Source organism: Heterodontus francisci, chromosome 18 (assembly GCF_036365525.1).
Source record: "Heterodontus francisci isolate sHetFra1 chromosome 18, sHetFra1.hap1, whole genome shotgun sequence".
Classification (NCBI taxonomy): Eukaryota; Metazoa; Chordata; class Chondrichthyes; order Heterodontiformes; family Heterodontidae; genus Heterodontus; species Heterodontus francisci.
In genome coordinates, this window is record NC_090388.1 from 74,722,747 (window position 1) to 74,745,932 (window position 23,186).

General features: G+C 45.0%; 1 protein-coding gene across 10 annotated transcripts in view; it reads right to left on the reverse strand.

Annotated features, from left to right (window-relative positions):
- The window catches only part of nrcama (neuronal cell adhesion molecule a), a 475,148-nt gene that overhangs the window by 322,315 nt on the left and 129,647 nt on the right, over positions 1-23,186 (reverse strand). For 8 of the 10 annotated variants that reach the window (XM_068050994.1, XM_068050993.1, XM_068050997.1 and 5 more), the window contains exon 2: positions 19,373-19,495. The exons of the other annotated variants lie outside the window; for them this stretch is intronic. The gene's annotated coding sequence lies outside the window, so the exon portion shown is untranslated. The remainder of the gene's footprint in view (positions 1-19,372; positions 19,496-23,186) is intronic. 10 annotated transcript variants of the gene reach the window in all.

Sequence of the window (23,186 nt, forward strand, 5' to 3'; positions counted from 1 at the left end):
ATGACACTCTGATTTCCTACCAGGAGCTTCATCCTGTGACACTGCATCTCACCCTTTAACTCAAGAACTGACAGCAATATGCTCTCAACCATGACAGCTAAGTTTGAATGACAGGAAGCCTCAGGATTCAAACCTGTAATGACCATCTGGTTGGCACTGTGCCATCAGACTGCCCTTCCACATTACTTTTCTACAGTTACAGCATTCCCATTCGGTTAGAGGAAGCAAGTTCTCAGATTCTGATAATGGATGAAAATCTAAGAAATAGCTAAGAAAATTTGTCAGTCTTTTAGTATCCAGGGACTTCACTTGTTATTAATACTCTCATTGCCCCATTAGATCATCTGGCATCAGACATCCTATATGACACTGCATAGCCTTGCCCCTTCCTATCTCTGTAACCTCCTCCAGCCCGACGAGATCTCTGCACTCCTCCAATTCTGGCCTCTTGTCCATCCCCTATTTTAATTTCTCTACCATTGGTGGCTATGCTTTTAGCAGCCTAGGCCTTAAGCTCTGGAATCCCCTCCCTAAACCTCTCTCATCCCCTTTAAATCACTCCTTAAAACTTTTGACTAAGCTTCTGGCTGCCCGTCATATCTCCTTATGTGGCTGAGTGTCAAGGTTTGTCTGATTACACTCCAATGAAACACCTCGGGATGTTTTTATTACATTAATGGTGCTATATAAAGGCAAGTTGTTGTTGGCTGGGAAACTGGCCCTCATACCGTGACGGTCATGCTGCAATTGGCCACAAGGAGGCACATCATCTAAAGGTGACTATCAGTCACCCACCCTAACATATGAGAACAAGCCTCTTGTCCTGTGCTTGACAACTCAGCCTGGAGGGAATCACAGGTGTGAACCTATGCTCTTTCATACTATGACACAGCAAACCTGTCTTTATGACTTTATTTAGTGGACTGAGTGTTTAGGGTGGCACAGTGGTTAGCACTGCAGCCTCGCAGCTCCAGCGATCCAGGTTTAGTTCTGGGTACTGCCTGTGTGGAGTTTGCAAGCTCTCCCTGTGACTGTGTGGGTTTCTGCCGGGTGCTCCAGTTTCCTCCCACAGCCAAAGACTTGCAGGTTGATAGGTAAATTGCCCCTCGTATAGGTAGGTGGTAGAAGAATTGAGGGAAAATGGGGATGTGGTAGGGAATATGGGATTAATGTAGGATTAGTATAAACGGGTGGTTGATGGTCAGCACAGCCTCGGTGGGCCGAAGGGCCTGTTTCAGTGCTTTATCTCTATGAGTGTTCTTTACAGTATGCAATCGATGCACTGTTCTGTGGTATGACTGAATAATGATTCTATGCAATTCCACTCAAGATAAAGGAGGTACTTATTTTGTACGAACTTTACTCCTAGGTAATGGAGGATATTGTAACGTCGCAACCCAGAAAGTTCGGAGTTCAAATCTCACCATGGCAAACTGTGATGTAACTTCCAATAAATTTGTGAGCATTGGAAAAATAACTATTAAAGATGCTGGATTGTCCTTGAAACCCAACCAGTTCACCAATACTTTCCAGGGAAGGGACCCTGCCACCCCCTACCTGGTCTGTGCCTACACAGTTGACTCCTCCACTTAGTCTAGAAATTCATTCAGTTGTACAAACAATCACTTTCTCATGCTGACGAGAGATGAACAATAAATGTGGCCTTGCTAGTGTCATCCACTAATGGAAATTTTGTTTTAAAAAATCCTCAATACTTGATAACCATTTGCACTTTCCGCTTTCTTTCCCAAAGGCCTTAGTTCCTTGCTGTGGTACGGTGCCCAGAATACACCAGCCATTTGGCTCCTCTGTCAAGTGGCCATTTTTCGTTTGAGCCTGGAGTGCTGGCAGGCTACTTCACTACAGAGGGTTCAGATCAGTCACCCATCCCTCACATTTCCAACGGCATCAGTGGTCGGAACAGTGTCTGATTTTTCATCTGTGTATCACAGAGGCTTGGGTGTGGAGGAGGGGGTGGGGGGAGTTGAGGCCAATCCTAATAACCCTCCACCCCTGAATTGCTGTACCACTGAAGATCAGCTAACTCACTGTGAATCAAGGCTGGGGCTTCTGGCTTATTAACATGGGGTGTTGCATCTCCACACTAGGCCATAGGGGTGCTGTCACTGAACTAACTGCAGCCCACACTCTTTGTGCTTTCAAATGACGGACAGCTTTTGTGCAGTAACGTGCAGAGTGATTGTGGTCATCATTAAGGAGCCGACTGTCAGTGTAAGAACTGCAGCACTTCCGTCTTAGAATTGTCTCCCTTTTGCTCCTGAAGTCCTGGTTCAATTGGAGCAGAGCTCCCTGGGGCCCGGTGATCTACCACTCCTTCACTTGTGAGCCCAGCAAATGTTGCTAGACTTGGACAAAGGTCAAGCTCACAGCTGACCTTATCCCCACTTGACATCATCCCTCCCCCCCACCCCCCCCCCCCCCCCCACCCCATCACACTCACACACTCTCTCCAGCAAGGATCACTAGATTCCGATCAGAAGCAGCAATCCCCCCAGCTCATTTTCTCGTTTTGACTTCCCTAATCCAGGAATGCTGAAGCCCACATTAGCATTTCTAGTGCCACCCAGCCTAGGTCACCAAACTTGGCACAGAGTGGGGTCAGACCTGGAACCTGTTGAACTGTACTGTTTAAAACTAACCCAGCTCATGTTTTTTACCCCTCACAGCACTTCTCAACTTCCAGAAACACCTCAATGGACAAACCCATTGAAACTCAGAATTATGACTTAAAAACACTCAGGGTCTCTATCTACTACGATTCCGCAGTTAGGACATCCCAACTGAGCTGCATTGTCGGGGTTTCCATGGTGCATCAATTATATTAAATCAGCCTGATCTTCAGCAGGATGAGATGTCACTTGCTACAAAGATGAGGACAAAGACTATTTGAAGTAGACAATTGAAGAGATCTACCACCAGTGTTTAAAGTCAAGGCCAGTCTGCAAACATCGCTCAAATGACCTTTCCCTGGTATTTTCACAATAAGCAGCCGTCAGGATGATTGAAACGGCTAGCGAGAGCAAGAACAACATTAGCAAATATTTATTACAGAGGAACAGCCACAGTGCTCACACCATACAGCGTGTGTTCGAGATGCAACAGATGGCAATGGTGAGAGATCTTATAAACTGATGCAAAGTGAAGAACAGAGAAGAGAGCAGCAGAGGTGAGAAAGGCATGGTTCCAGTGGCTGCTTCTATTTTTCTGTAACAAATTGGAAAAGGAAGGTTAAGGGCCATGTTCTACTGTGCAAGACCATCAGAATTGCAAGAGAGAATACTAGGTACATCAGGAACTAGTCATTAAGCAACACTTAGGAAGGATAGACTGAGGGGATGTGAGGAGACCGACAGATTTGAAGTTCTAGGAAAGAATGAGTTAAAGAGTGGGAAATGGTGTGAGGAAGCCTTGATTTCAACAACCTAAACTTAATACAGTGTCTTCAGACAAGCAAAGCAATGCAACATGTTTCTACTTGGAGGGAGGAGGGAAAATTGGACATTAAGCAAGAAGTGGAAGGAAGTCTAATCGAGGAGAAAGATGTTAAGAGAGATGCACCAAGCTGGAGGAATTTAAGAAAAGGATTTTGGAGACTAGGAATGTGGTGGCTGGGTAGCGAGGGTGCAAGGATGCAAAGAATTGTAAGGGATGTATACAGAATGCACTATGCTTTCCCAACTGATGTTTAAATAGTCCAGTCAGAAAATAACATTATTGCACAGGGCTGCACGACAGGTATCTCAATCACATTCACTCCACAATCTGCTGCTTGGCTATCTCTGTTCATTAAGAAAGCAAAAGGAACACGACACAGAACTCTGCTGTCAAGCTCCTGATGGCTCATTCATTTGTCTCTTTATTCTGTGGCCCACTGAATCACAATTAATTTTCAATGCAGATTCTTATAAAACTATAGACCACATTCAGGTTCCCATCTTTTGCCAAATCTAAAACCAGACTAAGGGTGGGTTCAAGGGAATGGCTACATCATTTTTTTTTGAAGAAATATGTTAAGATAAATAATTTTAGCTACTGTGTGCTCTCAATATTCAGTCAGTATTGGGGGGTACATTGATCTGAACTCCCCCTCCCCTTCTGTTGTCCAATTTCCCGGCTCCTTCCTCTTTGCTTATTTTGTTTCGATGCTGTGCATTCAGATACAGTACCTCTCGCTCTTTATTATTCTTTAGTGATTGCGCTATATTTTTGTAATAGTTTTAAATCTCCTTGTATCTATTTCTTTGGACACTTCAGCCTTGGCTCAGCTGAAAGCACTCTCACCCTCTGAGCGAGAAGCTTGTTTGTGGATTCAATCACCACTCCAGAGGCTTGAGCGCATAATCCACTCACATGCCAGGGAGTGCAGCATGGTGGGAGCTGCCGCCTTTCAAATGAGGCATTGAAGCCCATTTGCCCTTTCAGTTGAACTTAAAGATCCCACGGCACTATTAAAAGAGCAGAGGAGTTGTCCATGGTGTCCTGAGTAATATTTATCCCTCAACCAAAATCATTAAAACAGATTATCTGGTCATTTATCTCATTGGTGTTTATGGGATCTTGCTATGTGTAAATTAGCTACCATATTTCGTACACTACAGTGGCTGCCCTTCAAAGGGTATATAATTGGCTGTAAAGCACTTTGGGATGTCCTGAGGTTGTGAAAGGTGTAATAGACATGCTCCATATATAATAAATGTTCGATTTTTTAACAGCTAGGGCCAGATGCTACTCTCCTAGCTCTAAAATTCATTTTGAGACCCTCGCAGCTTTGCAGCTACTGTTTTTCAGTCCAAATTGGATATCAACATAAATTTTGCAAGAAGGGATAAAAATTTTAAAAATAAATCCAGGAAAACAACGATTACTGATTGGAATGACAATTGTAAGTGATAGTGGTAATGATGGTCACCCCACAGGCAGGAAGAGCTCAGGATGGGCAGCACAGTGGCGCAGTGGTTAGCACCGCAGCCTCACAGCTCCAGCGACCCGGGTTCGATTCTGGGTATTGCCTGTGCGGAGTTTGCAAGTTCTCCCTGTGACGGCGTGGGTTTTCTCCGGGTGCTCCGGTTTCCTCCCACAGCCAAAGACTTGCAGGTTGATAGGTAAATTGGCCATTATAAATTGCCCCTAGTATAGGTAGGTGGTAGGGGAATTATGGGGATGTTGTAGGAATATGGGATTAATGTAGGATTAGTATAAATGGGTGGTTGATGGGCGGCACACTCTCGGTGGGCCGAAGGGTCTGTTTCAGTGCTGTATCTCTAAATAAATAAAAATAGTAAATGGGTGGCCATCCAGAACAGTTGAGAGAGACAGGAGTCTTCAGGGCGTGTGCCACACACAGAGACTCAGCATTGGAGACTGCTGAGAGCATCGATACCCTGCAGGAGTGCAGCCTGTACCATGGCACCAATGGGCAGGGGACTGTGTAGGAAGGAGCAGCGAAGTGTAGAAATGTAGTTATTATAGGAGATTACATAGGGGGACAGGCAGGCATTTCTGTAACCATCAAGAGTCCCACATGGTGCCAGAGTCAAAGGACATCACGGAGAGAGTGCAAAATATTCTGCAGGGGGAAGCAAGTGAGCTAGAAGTTGTGGTACATGTTGGTACCAATGACACAGCGAGGGCAGGTATTAAAGTCCTATGGTCAGATTTTTAGGAGCTAAGGAGCAAGTTAAAGAGTAGAACCTCAAAGGTAGTAATCTCTGGATTACTCCCAGTGCCATTTAGTAGCGACATTAGAGATAGGAATATAGGAAAGATCAATGTGTGGCTTGGAGCATGATGCAGGAGGAAGAACTTCAGGATCTTGGGGAATTGGGACCAGCTCTGGGGCAGAAGACACTTCTTCAAAAGGTACGCGTTACCCTTCAACAGGACTGGGACCAATGTCCTCATGGGGAGATTCACTAGTGTGGTTGGGGAGGATTTAAACTAAATTGCAAGGGGATGGGCACCAGCATACAGAAGTAGAAAAGAGGGATAAGGTGCATAACGTGCAAGTGTTGGATAGTACTCAAGAAGGGAATAGTTCCATATTAGATAGGAGGAAGCTGAGAAGGACTGTGAGGAATGCAAAGACAGGATTTCAATGCATGCAGGCAAATGCGCCAAAGTGTGGTGAATAAGGTTGGTGAGCTACAAGCACAAATAGCTGTACGGGAATATGATGTATTGACAATAATGGAAACGTGGCTTAAAAATGATGAGGACTGGGTGCTTAATATACAAGAATATAAAGTTTCAGAAAAGATAGGGGAGGATAAAAGGGAGATTGGGGTGTCAGCACTGATTAGGGAAGACACAGGGGGTGGCACAGTGGTTAGCACCGCAGCCTCACAGCTCCAGTGACCCGGGTTCAATTCTGGGTACTGCCTGTGTGGAGTTTGCAAGTTCTCCCTGTGTCTGCGTGGGTTTTCGCCAAGTGCTCCGGTTTCCTCCCACAGCCAAAAGACTTGCAGGTTGGTAGGTAAATTGGCCATTATAAATTGCCCCTAATATAGGTAGGTGGTAGGGAAATATAGGGACAGGTGGGGATGTGGTAGGAATATGGGATTAGTGTAGGATTAGTATAAATGGGTGGTTGATGGTCGGCACTCAGTGGGCCGAAGGGCCTGTTTCAGTGCTGTATCTCTAAAAAAAAAAAAATTGTAGTTTTGGAAAGAGAGAATGTCCTTGAGGGGACAAGGACAGAATCCATTTGGTTAGAATTGAGAAGCAAAAAGGGTCTGATCACACTACTGTGGGTATTCTATAGGCCTCCAAATAGTGAGAGAAATAGAGGAGCAAATCTGCAGGGAAATGACAGATGTGCAAGAACAATAGAGTGATGATATTCGGGGACTTTAATTACCCAAATATCGATTGGGATAATGTTTGGAGTAAAGGGTAAGGAGGGAGAGGAATTTCTGAAATCTGTCCAGGATAACTTCTTTGATCAGAATGTTTTCGGTCCAACTAGAAAGGAGGTATTGCTGGATCTGGTGCTGGTAAATGAGGTGGACCAAGTGTCTGTCAGGGAGCACTTGGGTGAGAGTGAACATTGCATTGTATCATATGGTTTAGACTAGTAATTCAGAAAAGCAAGGAACGCTATAAGGTAGAACGCTCAGATTGGAAGAGGGCTAATTTCAATGCGATGAGAGATCTAGCCAGGGTAAAATGGAACCAAAGACTGACAGGAAAAACTAACAGAACAATGGGTTATCTTTAAAGAAGAGATGCTTCAGGTACAGGATAGGTACATTCCAACAAGGGCAAAAGGGTAGGGGAACCAAAAACAGGACTCCTTGGACTACGAGGGAGGTAGATAATAGAGATCATGATGAAACAAAAAAAGAGGGTGTATGATGCATGTCAGATGAATTCTTCAAGTGAGAACCAAGCCAAATACAATAAGTTGAGAGGTGAGGTGAAGAGAAAATTAAGGCGAAGAGAAAATTAAGGCTGGCAAAGACAGAACATGAGAACAGAATGTCAGTCAACATAAAAGGGAAACCAAAAATCTTGTAAATAGTAAGCGGGTAATAAGAGGTGGAGTGGGGCCTATTAGGGAAAAAGATGGTAATTATATTTGGAGGCACAGGGCAAGGCTAGGATACTAAATGAATACTTTGTATCAGTGTTTACTAAGGAAGGGGAAGCGGAGAGAGTCGAGGCACTGAATGGGGTAAAAATTGAAAGGGAAGAGGTACTGGAAAGGCTGTCTATGCTTAGGGTAGATAAGTCACCTGGCCCAGATGGCTTGCATCCTAAGTTGCGAAAGAAAGTGGGGGTGGAGATAGCCTGGATATGGGGGAGATGTCAGAGGATTGGAGAGTTGCAAATGTGACACCCTTATTCAAGTAAGGGTGTAAGAACAATCCTAGCAACTACAGGCAGTTAACATCAGTGGTGGATACGGTTTTAGGAACAATCAGGGAAAAACATCAAACAGGCACTTGGACAAATTTGAGATAATTAAGGAGAGCCAGCACGGATCGTGCTTGACAAATCTAATTGAATTTTTTGATGAAGTAACAGAGAAGGTTGATGAAGGGAATGTGGTAGATATTGTCTATATGGATTTTAAGAAAGCGTTTGATAAAGTACCATATCAAAGGCTGAGTACCACAAGTATCACAACATTGAAGCTCAAGGAATAGCACAGTTAGTGTCCAAATAAATAAAAAAAAAAATCGGCTTAAGGATAGAAAACAGCAAGTCATGTTGAAGGGTTATTTTTCAGCCTGGAAGACAGTGGTGTTCCCCAGGGATCAGTGCTGGGACCACTGCTTTTTTTTTGTTATATATAAAAGGATTTAGATCTTGGAATACAGAAGAATTTCAAAATTTGCCAATGAAACCAAACTTGGAGGAATGGTAAACAGTGAGGATGATACGAACCACCTGCCGTAGGCTAGCAGAATGGGCAGAGAAGTAGCAGATGGAATTCAATACTGAAATGTGAGGTGATGCATTTTGGCAAGAGGGATAGTGTGAGGCAATATATACTTAATGGCACAGTTCTAAAGATAGTGCAGGAACAGATGGACCTGGGGGTGCATGTACATCGATCTTTGAAGGTGGCAGGACATATTGAGAGAGTAGTTAGCAAAGCATATGGGATCTTGGGCTTCATAAATAGAGGTATTGAGTATAAAATCTGGGAGGTTATGCTGAATCTTTATAAAACTCTGGTAAGGCCCCAACTGGAATACTGCATCTAGTTCTGGTCACCACACTTTAGGAAGGAAGTGAGGGTCCTCAACAGAGGAGATTTACCAGGATGGTTCCAGGAAAGGGGGTGTTTTAGTTACATAGTTAGTTGGGAAAGCTGGGGTTGTTCTCCTTGGAGCAATGGAGATTGAGGGGAGAGTTCATAGATAATGACAGCTTTACAGAATGTAAATGGCGCACTGACACGGAACACAAAAGTCCGAGTGTATCAAGCCTGTGTCCTCAGTACCTTGCTCTATGGCAGCGAGGCCTGGACAACATATGTCAGCCAAGAGCGACGTCTCAATTCATTCCATCTTCACTGCCTCCGGAGAATACTTGGCATCAGGTGGCAGGACCATATCTCCAACACAGACGTCCTCGAGGCGGCCAACACCCCCAGCTTATACACACTACTGAGTCAGCGGCGCTTGAGATGGCTTGGCCATGTGAGCCGCATGGAAGATGGCAGAATCCCCCAAAGACACATTATACAGCGAGCTCGCCACTGGTATCAGACCCACCGGCCGTCCAAGTCTGCAAACGCGACATGAAATCCTGTGACATTGATCACGAGTCGTGGGAGTCAGTTGCCAGCGCTCGCCAGAGCTGGCGGGCAGCCATAAAGGCGGGGCTAAAGTGTGGTGAGTCAAAGAGACTTAGCAGTTGGCAGGAAAAAAGACAAAAGCGCAAGGGGAGAGCCAACTGTGTAACAGCCCCGACAAACAAATTTTTCTGCAGCACCTGTGGAAGAGCTGGTCACTCTAGAACTGGCCTTTATAGCCACTCCAGGCGCTGCTCCACACACCACTGACCACCTCCAGGCACTTACCCATTGTCTCTCGAGATAAGGAGGCCAAAGATGACAGAATGTAGACAAGGAAAAAATGTTTCCATTAACTGGATGGTACAAGGACTTGGGGACACAGATTGAAGGTTTTGGGCAAGAGATGCAGGAGGAAACTTGAGGCAGAACTTTTTCCGCAACAAGTGGTAACGACCTGGAACTCGCTGCCCACAAGGTGGTGAAAGCAGAGAAATCAATTATTTCAAAAGGAAATTTGATGGGTACTTGAAGGAAATGAACTTGCAGGGCAGCAGGGGAATGGGACTGACTGGATTGCTCCATGGAGAGCTGGCATGGACGTGATGAACTGAACGGCCTTCTCTTTTGCTGTAAATGACTATGGGGTGAATTTTATGCTGGCGGCAAGGGTCTCCACGTTGGAGGAAACTGACAGAGATCACCGCATCGCCTATTTTATGGAAGGCCTGCCAAATTTAGAGCCAATCAGGCACTTAACTGGACAGCAGCGGGCCTTCCATAGGATTTAGGACTCCATCGCCGGAGGTCTCGGACTTTCAGACCTGCTGTAGCTGCAGCGACCAGACACCGAGGGGTGGCGCTGGAACCAGGCTTAAGGTAGGTCAGGGCAGGAGGGATCTTGCGGGGGGAGAGGGGAGGGGGTTCAGCAGCAAGGGCAGTGGGGTAGCCCTCCGCAGCCACCCCCCCCCCCCACTTCCTGATGCCAGTTCTCTCGTTCAGGCATTGTGCCTTTGAATGAAGGGACCACCCCAGTAGAAAATACAATGCCTAAAGGCAGGAACATAAAGATAGGAATTGGCCAATTATGAGGGAAGTAGTGAACAACCTATGGAAGGGAAGGCGGCAGCAGGTGGAAACAAATTGGTGAGTTGGGGTCTATTTTTTGGCAAGGGGCCCACGGCAGTTGGATCTCACTTAATTGAACTCCTCCCCTCACTATGCTGTTAACCCTGCTCCTGCCCCTGGCAAATCCAAACAAACATCAATATTTCCAGACTCTGTTTCCCCTTCCTCCCTCTCCGTTTTCCAAATGCCTCTCCAGCATTCCTGATGGATCCTCAGAATCCCTCACTAGATATATGAGGACAGTGTGTTTTCTCTTCTATCTTTTCACGGGATGCGGGCGTTGCTGGCAGGCCAGCTTTTGTTGCCCATCCCTAAACTGAGCTCTTGAATGGAGTGGCTTGCATGGCCATTTCAGAGGGCTTTGATGACTTTCAAAAGGCATTTGACAATGTAACACTTCATAGACTTCTCAGCAAAATTAAAGTCCGGGGGATTAAAAGGGGCAGTGGCCGCATCGATACAAAGTTGGTTATTTTCACACAGCAAGTTGTTGTGATCTGCAATGCACTGAGTGAGGGAAGCGGATTCACTTGCAACTATCAAAAAGGATTTGGATAAATAGTTTAAAGGATAAAATTTATAGGGCTATGTGGAAAGAGCAGGGGAATGGGATTAATTGCATAGCTCTCCCAAAGAGCCAGCAAAGGTACAAGGGGTCGAACGGCCTCCTTCTGTGCTTTTTCATTTTAATGATCCCAGAAACCCCTGCTCCTCCCCCGCCATCAGTGCTCTTGATTCCCTGGACAACAATTTCCTGTGCTTCCTGATCCAAGAACCAACCTGCAAGACTTTCATACCTCCCTCCTCATTACGCCCAAGCTCTCAGGATTCCTCATCCCAAGACAGATCCTAGTGCTCCTACAACTTTCCTCTCCAGTGCTTCTGGAAGATTGAGATGGCCTTCCCAGGACAGCCAGATGCTGGAAGCCCCCTCAAAGTACTGCTAGAGACCCTATCCTAGTATTCCCAGACCTCAGACACCCTTCCCAGTATTCCTAGTCCCAGGGCTTCCCCAACTACTGATCAAAAAGGGTCCCAGGCAATGCCACAACATAGTATTCCGGTTTCCATATCCTTGCATACTGAAGCAGTCCATGCCCATATGCAGCAAGATCTGGACAATATCCAGGCTTGGGCTGATAAGTGGCAAGTTACATTGCGCCACACAAGTGCCAGGGAATGACCAGCTCCAACAAGAGAGAATCTAACCATCTCGCCTTGACATTCAATAGCATTACCATCACTGAATCCCCCACTATCAACATCCTGGGGGTTACCATTGACCAGAAACAGAACTGGACCAGCCACATAAATACTGTGGCTACAAGAGCAGGTCAGAGGCTGGGGATCCTGCGGTGAGTAACTCACCTCCTGACTCCCCGAAACCTGTCCACCATCTAACAAGGCACAAGCCAGGAGTGTGATGGAATACTCTCCACTTGCCTGGATGGCTGCAGCTCCAACACTCTAAAAGCTCGACACCATCCAGGACAAAGCAGCCCGCTTGATCGGCACCCCATCCATCATCTTAAACATTCACTGCCTCCACCACTGACATACAGTGGCAGCAGTATGTACCATCTACAAGATGCACTGCAGCAACGCACCAAGGCTCCTTCGACACCTTCTAAGCCCGCGACCTCTACCAACTAGAAGGACAAGGGCAGCAGATGCATGGGAACCAGGGAATCAAGAGTACTGATGGTGGGAGAGGGGCAGGGGTTTCAGTGATTAAAATGAAAAAGCACAGAAGGAGGCTGTTCAACCTGTTGTACCTGTGCTGTCTCTTTGGGAGAGCTATGCAATTAATCCCACTCCCCTGCTCTTTCCCCATAGCCATATAAATTTTATGCCTTAAAGCATTTATCCAGATCCTTTTTGATAGTTACAAGTGAATCTGCTTCCCTCACTCTTCCAGCGCATTGCAGATTAAAGGCCTGCCACCCGACCCGAACCCGATGGGACCAGACGACATGTGTCAGATTCGAGTCGGGTCGGGCCGTGTCAGAGCTGGGCCGGGTCCGGGTCGGACATACACAGCATGAATTGCAGGTAAGTGTTAAAAGTTAAAAACTTACCTGAGCTGGGAGTCCGGGACGTCAAGCAGGGAAATTCTGAGTCTACGCAGTGAGCGTCTCTATGACATCATCACACTCATGCTGCAGCCTCCTGAAGATTGGGAGTCGGACGGTAAGTAAAAGGGAACATTGTGGTGGTTGGGTCGGGCTCGGGGGAAAAATGGAGGGACTCGGGCCAGGTCGGGCTTGGGTCCAATGTGATTCGGTTGGGTTCGGGTCGGGGTTTTTTTTGTGACTTGAGCAGGCCTTTATTCCAGATCACAACAACTTGCCGTGTGAAAACAAACAACTTTGTATCCACGCTGCCGCTGTCCCTTTTAATCTCCCGGGCTTTAATTTTGCTAAGCAGTCTATGAAGTGCAGTGGTGAACATTGTGCAATCTGATACTTTTAGTGCTATAATTGTTATTGCTTTTAGCCCCGATTTCCCCACCTGCCCCACCTTCTGCTCCTGTCATGCACAGCAGTCAGATAAGGAACCTTGGATGATTTCTGCACTCTCTAGTCCAGTTCTGTTCAGGCCAATTATGTTGCCTCAACTGCTGCCATGAACAGCATCAGTCAAGCCAGCAGAGGCTAAGGATTTAACCACAGATGATCAGGTTTCTATGGGTTAGACCTATGGTAGACACCCCATTAACCCACCAGTTTCAACTGTGGCTCAGTGGTAGCACTGATGCTCTCGGTCATAAAGTGTGGGTTCAAGTCTCACTCCAACACTTGAGCACATAATCCAGGCTGACACTTTAGTGCAGTATGGAGGGAGTGCTGCACTGCCAGAGGTGCCAACTTTTGAATGAGACATTAAACCAAGGTCCCTCCTGCCCTGGCTAATATTTACCCTTAACCAAATCCTAATCACATTGCTGTTGGTGGCACACTGCTGTGCGCAAATTGCCTCTGCATCTTATATTGCAACAGTAACTACACTTACAAAAAAGTACTTCAGTGACTCCAACATGCTTTGGAATATACTGAGCTTCTTAAAGGCTTGACAGGGATACAAGACCTTTCATTCTTTCTGAGCATCAGGATAGGTTCAACAGCTAAATCTTAACCCTTCATGGTCGTGCAGACAAGAAAGTGGAGTTAAAGCTACAATCAGGTTAGTCATGATCTTACTGAATGGCAGAGTAGGCCCGAGGGACCGAATGGCCCACTCCTGCTCCTATTTCTTACATTCTTATGTCCTAGACCATTTCCTCACATTAAAGTGTGCATATGGCTTGACTGACATGAAACAACAGGTTGCACCATGAAGTTGGTGGACAAAGGTGCAGCAGCATTGAACCTGTGGCCAATGAACAGCAGTTTGCAGGACATCCCTGAATCCAAATATGGCATCATAGCGGAGAGCACCAAAATGTCATACTGTGGGGACCTGGTGCATATGTTCGATCCACCCCGCACCTGCATGTCTGAAACCCCATCTCAACTGCGTCACTGCCAGGTAGGAACATCAAACAAGGGAGTCTTCCTCAGCCTTCAAGGGGGCTGGGGAGGAGAAGAGCGAGCAACTCCTTTCCTACATTTTGTAATCTAATGAAGTGTATATGTATTCTCTTTTCGGTACAAAATTAAATCCTCTGGTCACTATTTATATGTAAGGAAGTCAGTATTTCCCCTTTTTATTGATTGTCTATTCCACACTCATGAGGGGAAAAAGACTTCAGGAAGCTTCAACAAGAAACTGGTGCGACACTGGGAACGTCATTACTGCTCCTTTATCTCTATTCATATTGAGCACTTAAGGGATTTAACAAATAAACTTCAAAATGGCTGAATATATCATAAATCAGCTGTGGTAAAACAAAGGCTTGAAACATATCCCAGTCCGTTTGCTGAGTGAATCACTCAATGTTTGAGAAGAAAAATACTAAGTTGAACACTCATGTCCAGCAAATTTTTGTGCTCAACTTACAGTTTCCATTATTATTTGAATTTCGATTCAGCTGGTAGCACTCTCACCTGAGCCAGAAGGTTGTGGGTTCAAGTCCCATTCCAGAGATTTGAGCATACAGCCCAAGCTGACACTTCCAAGAAAATATCATGCATTTATATAGCACCTTTCAGGACTTCAGGATGTCCCATAGCACCTGACAGCCAAAGAAGTACTGAGGAAAGATAGTCACATTTCAGACACACTTCAGTGCAGTCCTGAGGAAGTAGTACACTGTCGGAGGTGCCGTCTTTCAGATGAGGAACTGAAGCCTTACACTATGTCCCAGTCAGATGATCCTGGGGTAGAGTTTAAACTTTGGGTCCAATCGCCAAATTGCACTCGTTCTCGGAACTGATTTTATGATTAAAATATCTGTGCAAACTCACTTGCGTTATCATAAATTGTAAAACTGTCCATAAAGTCAGGCTTCAGTCACGAATTGGTGGCTAATGTGTGCAAACATTTATATATATTTTTTAAAGTCTGTCGCCTCCAGTGTGAGCGACTGCCTTCTCTTCCTCTCTGCCACTCGAGCCGAGGAAATTGGGAATCTGCCCGCCTCCTTGCTGGGCAAATCGAGCCGTTGTGGATGCGTCTACAGAAAGACTTGCATTTCTATAGCCTCGTTCACCACCTCAGGACGTCCCAAAGCGCTTCACAGCGAATGCAGGACTTTTTCTAAAGGGCTGTCACTGTTGTAATGTCAGAAGCACAGCAAGCTCCAAACACACAGCAATGTATTAATGACACCTATCATCTGTTTTAGTGATATTGGTTAAGGGATAAATATTGGCCTCAGGACACTGGGCAGAACTCTCCCAGCCCCCAGCTCACCTTCCAATAGTGACCACGGAAATTTTACGTCCACCTGAAGTGGCCTCGGTTTAATAAGCTTTCCGCGGGAAAGTGGCATTGAGATAGATGATCAGCCATGATCTAACTGAATGGCAGTGTAGGCTCGATGGGCTGAATGGCCTAATCCTGCTCCTATCTTCCAATGTTCCTAAACCAGCTCAATCGGGCAGTGATTTAGAATGTGATTTTTTTCTTATATTAAGATAATCCTTGTTATATCTAAGAGTGGTAACCCGGTGCAGTTTGCTTAATACAGCTGAAAATGGATTTTTCACAAAAAATAAGCATTTTTAATCAGAGTGCCTAGTTCATGACCTGAGAGTAACCAGATTTTAAATAACTGAAAATGACTTTAAAAAAAAAACTGTACAGAACCATTTACTAGTTTCATGGTGTACTGTAGTCAGTTTTAATAATGTAAATATTTTTATGTTAAAAGCTGCCCATTACTGTCTTTGCGCCTAAATAAACCAACGTTTATTTTTAAGAGCCTCCTCCAAGGCCTGAAACCTGCACTAGCAGAAACTTGCCATGGTGATTAATTTGATTTGGGAGCATGGCAGGCCTTCAGCGCATTTAAAAAAAAAACAGCACAAAAGACCACGGAGACTCCATTTGCACTGGACGTAATTTGCACTTGAATGGCCCGGTCTTTTGCGGTGGTTTGGCCGATTTTGGACAAATTTTACTGAAAAAACCAGCAGAACCTATTGGAAACTCGAAGTCCCTGTGGTAGTGTCGGCGCCAGCCATTTCGGGGCAGGCCATTTCAGGGCCTGGCAAAGCTGCCTGCATTAAAGGCCTCATTCATGATACTTAAAGGAGCCTGACTGGGGTTTTTCCAATTGGTCGCTAGTTTCCCAACACAAATGGGGGCAGTTCAGCTGCCTAGAGGAAGGCACCCAGTGGCAGGCCAGATTGCCAGTGCGCCAGACAGGCCTCTCTGCCTGTCTGGGTGTAGGTGCAGCCAAAGGCCTCCCTGTAGAAGGAATCGCCTTCCCCCACCACCACCAACAGTGGTGGCCTGGCTGCTTTTTCTATTCTTATTTGATGATTTAAAGAAATTGGTGAGAGGGTGCCTTCATGTGGAAGCACCCTCTCAGTTACTTACCCTTTACTGCTGCCAGCTGCTCCTCTGAAGTGGGAAGGCCTTTGGTTGAGCCTCCAGGTTAGAGAGCCCGCCTGCCGCCTTTAATTGGACATGGGAACCTGTCACCGTGACAATTAAATGAAAATCCCAACAAGTGACCATTTCCCCCTGGGGGCAGGTTAGGGACCCAGAAACAGTCCTGGCTCCCGTTTCCTGCCCAAAAGTGAAAATTCAGCCCTTGGAGTCTGCTGCTGTGTTTGATTGTAGCTGCTGCATTTCTCGTAGTTAACTGTATGCCAAGTTTTTTGAAATGTGATACAGGGCTGTAAGGCTTTCCTTATTTTTAGAATAATCGCTTAAGTAAAAGAATAAAACTGATTCTACAATCCATCTGTTACACCTTCAAGGCATGACATTCATGGTTGTAACAGATAGCCTCACCCAAGCAATTAAAATGACGTAGTAGTTTATTTGGACTTTCAAGACTGTGATTCCAATATTACTAGGAGACATGTGGTTAATTTGCTTCCTCCCACCTTCTACAACAGCTAATCTATACTCCAAATAGCCAACAAAGCCACTGGGCTCAATCCCTTGGCTGACCATCTTACTTATTGCTTTCATTGCTTCCTGCTCTTCACTTGTTCTCTCCAGCCCTGTCGCCAACCTTCCTGCAGGTCGGCCCAGAGAGAGGAGGGTGAGAGATGATCCACAGAATTTCCAGGGTATGTCCCCGAAAGGAATCAATACTCTTTCCACTCATCAGAAGGTGCACAGGAAGGACCGAAAGTGAGTTCTTTAGCCTGTCCCCACTGGGTAAGTCAAGATTAGCAACAATGTTTGCAAAAATTGGTATGTAAAAGCAAATAAATGAGATTTGCCACAGGTTCAGTTAAAACATTTTCATTGCTTATGTTTCCCAAGTGCAGAGATTTTCAAATCTTTCTTGCAATGGATTTCTTTGTGAATTTTTTTTTTAAGTCATTTTGTTTTCATTGAGGAGCCTTGTTAAAGACTCAATTGGAACCACCAGGTTTGAGATTACTCATCAGCCCCATACTCGCTGGCCTACATTAGCTCCTGATCCAGCAATGCCTCAGGTGTAAAATTCTCATTGTGTTCAAACCCATTGTCTTGCCCCTCCCTATCTCTATAACCTGCTCCAGTTTTACAACCTCCGAGAATTGTGCTCTCCTCTAACTCTGGCCTCTTGCACATCCCCAATTTTCTTCACTCCACCAATAGTGGCCGTACCTTCAGCTGTCTAGGCCCTAAACTCTAGAATTCCCTTCCTAAAACTCTCTGCCTCTCAACACCTCTCTCCTCCTTTATGACGCTCCTTAAAGCCTACCTCTTTGGCCAAGCCTAGGGTCACTTGTTTTAATATATCATGTGGCTTGGTATCAAATTTCAGTGTATGATAACTATTCGTGAAGCTCCTTGGGACGTTATACTGCAAAAGATGTTATATAAATGCAAGCTGTTGTTGCAATGTCCAGGATGACAAGGTAACTTAATGAGTAGTGGCTAGGTGACATCCAACTTGCTTGTTAAAAAAGGCTGATGATTGGAGGGGATGGAAAGAATGAGGTTATTGAGAAATTTCCAGTTTTGAGAAGCTGGGCAAGAACGAGGACGGAGGGAAGAGGAGTGTGTAGGACAAAATATCTTCAGCTAAAGTGGAGAAGGAAGTTCAGAGGAGCACCTGCCATATTAATTTAGAAAGAGAAAGACAAGAAAGGTCACGATGGGGCCTGATGTCTAAGGCTGGAGGTGAGAGGGATTAAAGATTAAATGGCAAGGTGCTTCTTCTATCCTGTCCGCTATGAAAGACAAAAGTTGGAAGAGCTTCTGCTATGGAAATAGCATTCAATGTCTGGATGCATTTGGGCTTCACAAAGAGGGAAAAACAATTAAGAAGAAACAATTAGGCTGGATTTCCTCCACGATATCAAAAAACAGGCGGCGGGAAAATGAAAGTGAGTCAGTCGGCCTTCCAGAGAGATGCCAGGATTTCTCCTCCTTCTCTCCTCTCCAGGGGGCTTGGACACTCTTTGCTGAATAGGCCAGTGTCAGCCTGGGTCACTTTTAAGGGAAGTAGCAATTGGCCTCAGTACCTAGATTTGGGTGGGAGCCTGGGGGGGAGGTGTGTGGGAGGTAGAATTTACTCCTATTGAGTATCTAGCAATCCCTATCAGAAGGGTATGTAAGAGGATGCCAGGTGAAGAAATGACTGGATTAGGGATACGCACTGACATGTTGCACCACGAACATTTGACAAAATGATTGCCTTCAGGTCCATGGCTGAGTCAATTAATCTGCATATAAAGTGTATAGTCAACCTAATGCCAATTAATAGCCATGCTGAATCACAACAGGGAAAAATTGTTCAGTCAGCCACCTAACTTGTCAGTGGTGTGAAAGTGGAATTATCAAGACTTTCACTTATTCACAAGTCATATAAAATAATCTGCAAGAATTTAACGAGAGATTACAAATCCTTCAGCATCACAATGCATATAGGAAAAAAAGGCTTTAATGATTTATATTGCAACATTATGCACAAATTATTCACTACCCAACTCCAAGAAAATGTACTGTCAGCCACATTAAAGACATTAGAGAACGTATTCTTGCTTTGTGTTGCTTAAGTGAGGTTAAAAATTTTGATCAAGATCTTTTTAAACATGACGTCCTAAACATTGAAGGACACTAAAATATATTTTGCTGCAGCACTTTAGCCTCTGTAGTGACTGAAAAATTCGACTACGTCTCCACAGTACCAATAATTTATCTAAAGCAATACTTAAAAGGAGTTGAATTATACAGTGGCCAGACCAAGACATGGCTCTCAGGTTGAAATGCGCTCAATGTATTCTTTTTCCTGCAGAGCTGACTGCAAAAATAATGGATACCTCAAGAACTAAATCTTTATGAACTGTGTAGAAAGAATTCACCTTCAATGTGGATTGGATTGTATATTTTAGGGATAATCCCATTCCTTCACCTACATACCTGAAAAGGAAGTTTGCGGTGCCCATTCAGTGCCAGAGACATCAGAGTTCCTCCGACCGAGTGATGGTAGATGCCTGGCGGCACTCACTGATGCTGCCACCGACCGCCGCAAGGAACGGATGCCTTTGGGTGGGAGGGGATTGAAAAAAAATGATTAAGAAAACTAGCAAAAGAACAAAGAAACACAAAGAGCGTGAACCTCTGTAACAGATTTCTCTCTCACGCTTTCAAAATGAAGGATTGTGTAAACTCCTCCTTAAGCACTTGGATCCCCTTTAATGAAAACAAGACCTAGTAGTAACTGTGTACTGCAGCTCTTCAAGGACTCATGCTGCTACTATTTAACAATCCTTCAGGGATATGATCTAAGCACCGTTCCTGTAGCCTCGCCAAACAGCATCAGCCACAGAATAAAGCCGTCATACTTTCAAGCTACAGTATGCACTCGAGATCTTAGTAGGCTTTTAAGTCAACTATTGATTTGAACACCACTAATATTCTGACAAAATTCCTAATGTGACATACAGAAGGTTTATCACAACTTGGCATCAAATGACCTCTGTCTGTAAAACTTACAAGTTGCATCTAAGATTCTGCACCATGCATTGTTAATTCGTGGGCTTTGTACCCCCACCTTCTTGAGATTGTTTTCTGGATCGTACAAGCCATCACATTACATGTGGGATGGCTTCGTCCCTGGGATGTGCAAATCTGAGGACTCCATGAACCGCATCACTGACAATCAGGAGAAGTTGCCGTTACCGCGGCAACAGCAGCTGCCTTGCTGGTCGTATCTTGGAAATGAACCATCCTTTCAGGGGGACTCAGCAGCCTGCCAGCAATGTTTGTTGTGAGCTGAATTGGAGCTCAGCCAAGGCCAAAGACGAACTCTATTGTCCCATTATTGCTTCGTCCTTTTAAAATGGAGGGTTTTTGTGTGTTCAGTTCACCGAAGGTTTAAGCTCTGTCTTGGGTGATGCTATACTACTGGTTACATTACACAGCACTTGCAGATACAGATAGTGAAGACCATTCAGACTACTATCTGGTTGGACATTTTTCTGGGGTTTCATCACATGGCCTCCAACCTCCAACAACCCCGCCCAGTCAAACCGCCTTGTTCCCCATTTTCAATACTTTTATAATTAATAAACAAGTGCTCAAAGAAAATGAACAGAAAAGACTTCTTTTTTTAATGTCCTGGATTTTTGCTTGCAGCAGTGTCCCGGACATTAATCTTTAATTTCTGGAGACTCCAGGGCAATCCTGGAGGACTGATAACTTTAGGGACCAACCATGGTTGATGCCTTTCAGTAGCACTAGTTACTGGCAGTTTACAGATCCAGGGTCTTTCCCTAGTTGGTGGGGTGGGGTGGGTTCATCCCCACCATTCTCCTAGCACCCACCTACCCTAGGGGAAATTTACAATGGTCAATTTACCTATCAACTTGCACGTCTTTGGCTGTGGGAGGAAACCGGAGAACCCGGCGGAAACCCACGCGGTTACAGGGAGAACTTGCAAACTCCCATCCATCATCCTTTCCTCCAACTAGCAGATCACAGTGCCATTACTCATGATAACCAAGAACAAGAACTCACATTTATATAGCCCCTTACATGACCTCAGAACATCCCAAAGCACTTCATATTTTCTGAAGTGTTGTCATTGTTGTAATGTAGGAAATACAGCAGCCAATTTGCACACAGCAAGATCCCACAAACAGCAATGCAAACATGACCAAATACACTGCTTGTAGTGGTGCTGTTTGAGGGATAAACAATGGCCAGAACACTAGGGAGAACTCCCCTGCTCTTTGTCGAGTAGTTCCATGCTTTCTTTTACAAGCACCTGAGGGGTCAAACAGGGCCTTGGCTTAACTTTTCATTCCAAACGACGGCACCTCAGACAGTGTAGCACCCTCTCAGGACTGCACTGGAGTGTCAGCCTAGATTGCGTGCTCAAGTCTCTGAAGTGAAACTTGAACCCTCGACCTTCTGATCAGAGGAACAGTGCTACCAGGTAAGCCAAAAAAGGTATTATTCACTGTTCTGCGCAATGTATTATTCTGCTAACAATGATGTTTAGTCTGACTTGTCTCTATTAAGACAACAACTTGTACTTACATAGTCCCTTTAACATAATAAAACATCCCAAGGAGCTTCACAGGAGCATTATAGAACACAAAGCCACATAAGGAGATATTAGGTCAAATGACCAAAAGCTTTGTCAAAGAGGTAGGTTTTAAGGAGGAAAGTGAGGTGGAGAGGTGTAGGTACGAAATTCCAGAGCTTAAAGCCTAGACAACTGAAGGGATGGCCACCAATGGGGGAGAGATTAAAATTGGGAATGCTCAAGAAGCCAGAATTGGAGGGATGCAGATATCTCAGAGTTGTGGGGCTGGAGGAGATTACGGGGATAGGGAGGGGCAAGGCCATGGAGGGATTTGAAAACAAGGATGAAAATTTTGAAATCAAGATGTTGCTGGACCAGAAGCTAGTGTAGGACAGCCACAAACTAATTGTCGCAAACATCCTTGGCATAGTTCTAAAGAGTGTGCAGGGACAGGGGTACCTGTGGGTGCATGTTCATCGACCTTTGAAGGTGGCAGGGCATATTGAGAGTGTGGTTAGCAAAACATATGGGATCTTGGGCTTCATAAATAGAAGTATTAAGTACAAAAGCAGGGAGGTTATGCTTAGCCTTTATAAAGCTCTGATTAGGCCCCAATTAGAGTATTGTGTCCAGTTCTGGTCACCACACTTTAGGAAAGATGTGAGGGTCCTCGAGATGGTGCAGAGGAGATTTACCACAATGGTTCCAGGGATGGGGGATAATAGTTACAAGGTTAGATTGGGAAAGTTGGGATTGTTCTCCTCGGAACAAAGGAGATTGAGGCAAGATTTGTTAGAGGTGTACAAGATTATGATAGGCTTAGATAAGTTAGACAAGGGGAAACTATTCCCATTAACTGACTGAACAAGGACTAGGGGACACAGATTGAAGGTTTTGGGCAAGAGATGCAGGGGAATATGAGGAAGAACTTTTTTACGCAGTGAGTGGTAATGACCTGGAACTCGCTGCCCACAAGGGAGGTGGAAGCAGAGACAAGCATTGATTTCAAAAAGGAAACTGGATGGGCACTTGAAGGAAATGAACTTGCTACAGGGATTGGGCGGGCTAGTGGGACAAACTGGATTGTTCCGCAGAGGGCCGGCATGGACTCGATGGGCCAAATGGCCTCCTTCTATGCCGTAAATGACTAGGACTCTATCCTGTTGTCAATTACAGGTTAATTACTTCTAGTAAGGGAAGTTTGCAAACCTATAGGTGTTTGTAAATTTCTGACTGCTGATCAGAAGAAACCAGGCTAGAGTGACTTCCTTTCTCTTTCTGCTTAATAATACTGTCTGAAATTTATTGGTTCCTTTCAAAACTAGTGGAGATCGGTAGAAATAGATATCGATATACTTAGTCTGATTCTCGCTCACAGAACATAGGAGCATAGAAGAGTAGGCCATTCAGCCCGTCGAGCCTGCTCTGCCCTTCAATTAGATGATGACTGATCATCTACCTCAACGCCACTTTCCTGCACTATCTCCATATCCTTTGATGTCATTAATCAATAAAATAAAATTAAATTAAATCTATCAAATTCATCTTCCTCTTTACAAAAAGACCCAGACACAAGATCAAGGTTAAAGATTCCTTTTTCCTCAGTTGTGAACTTCCAAAAGATATGATTAGTTGCATGGTAAACCTCATTACCACATCCCATCCACGTCTAACTGGTCCATCTCCCACGCCAACCATTCC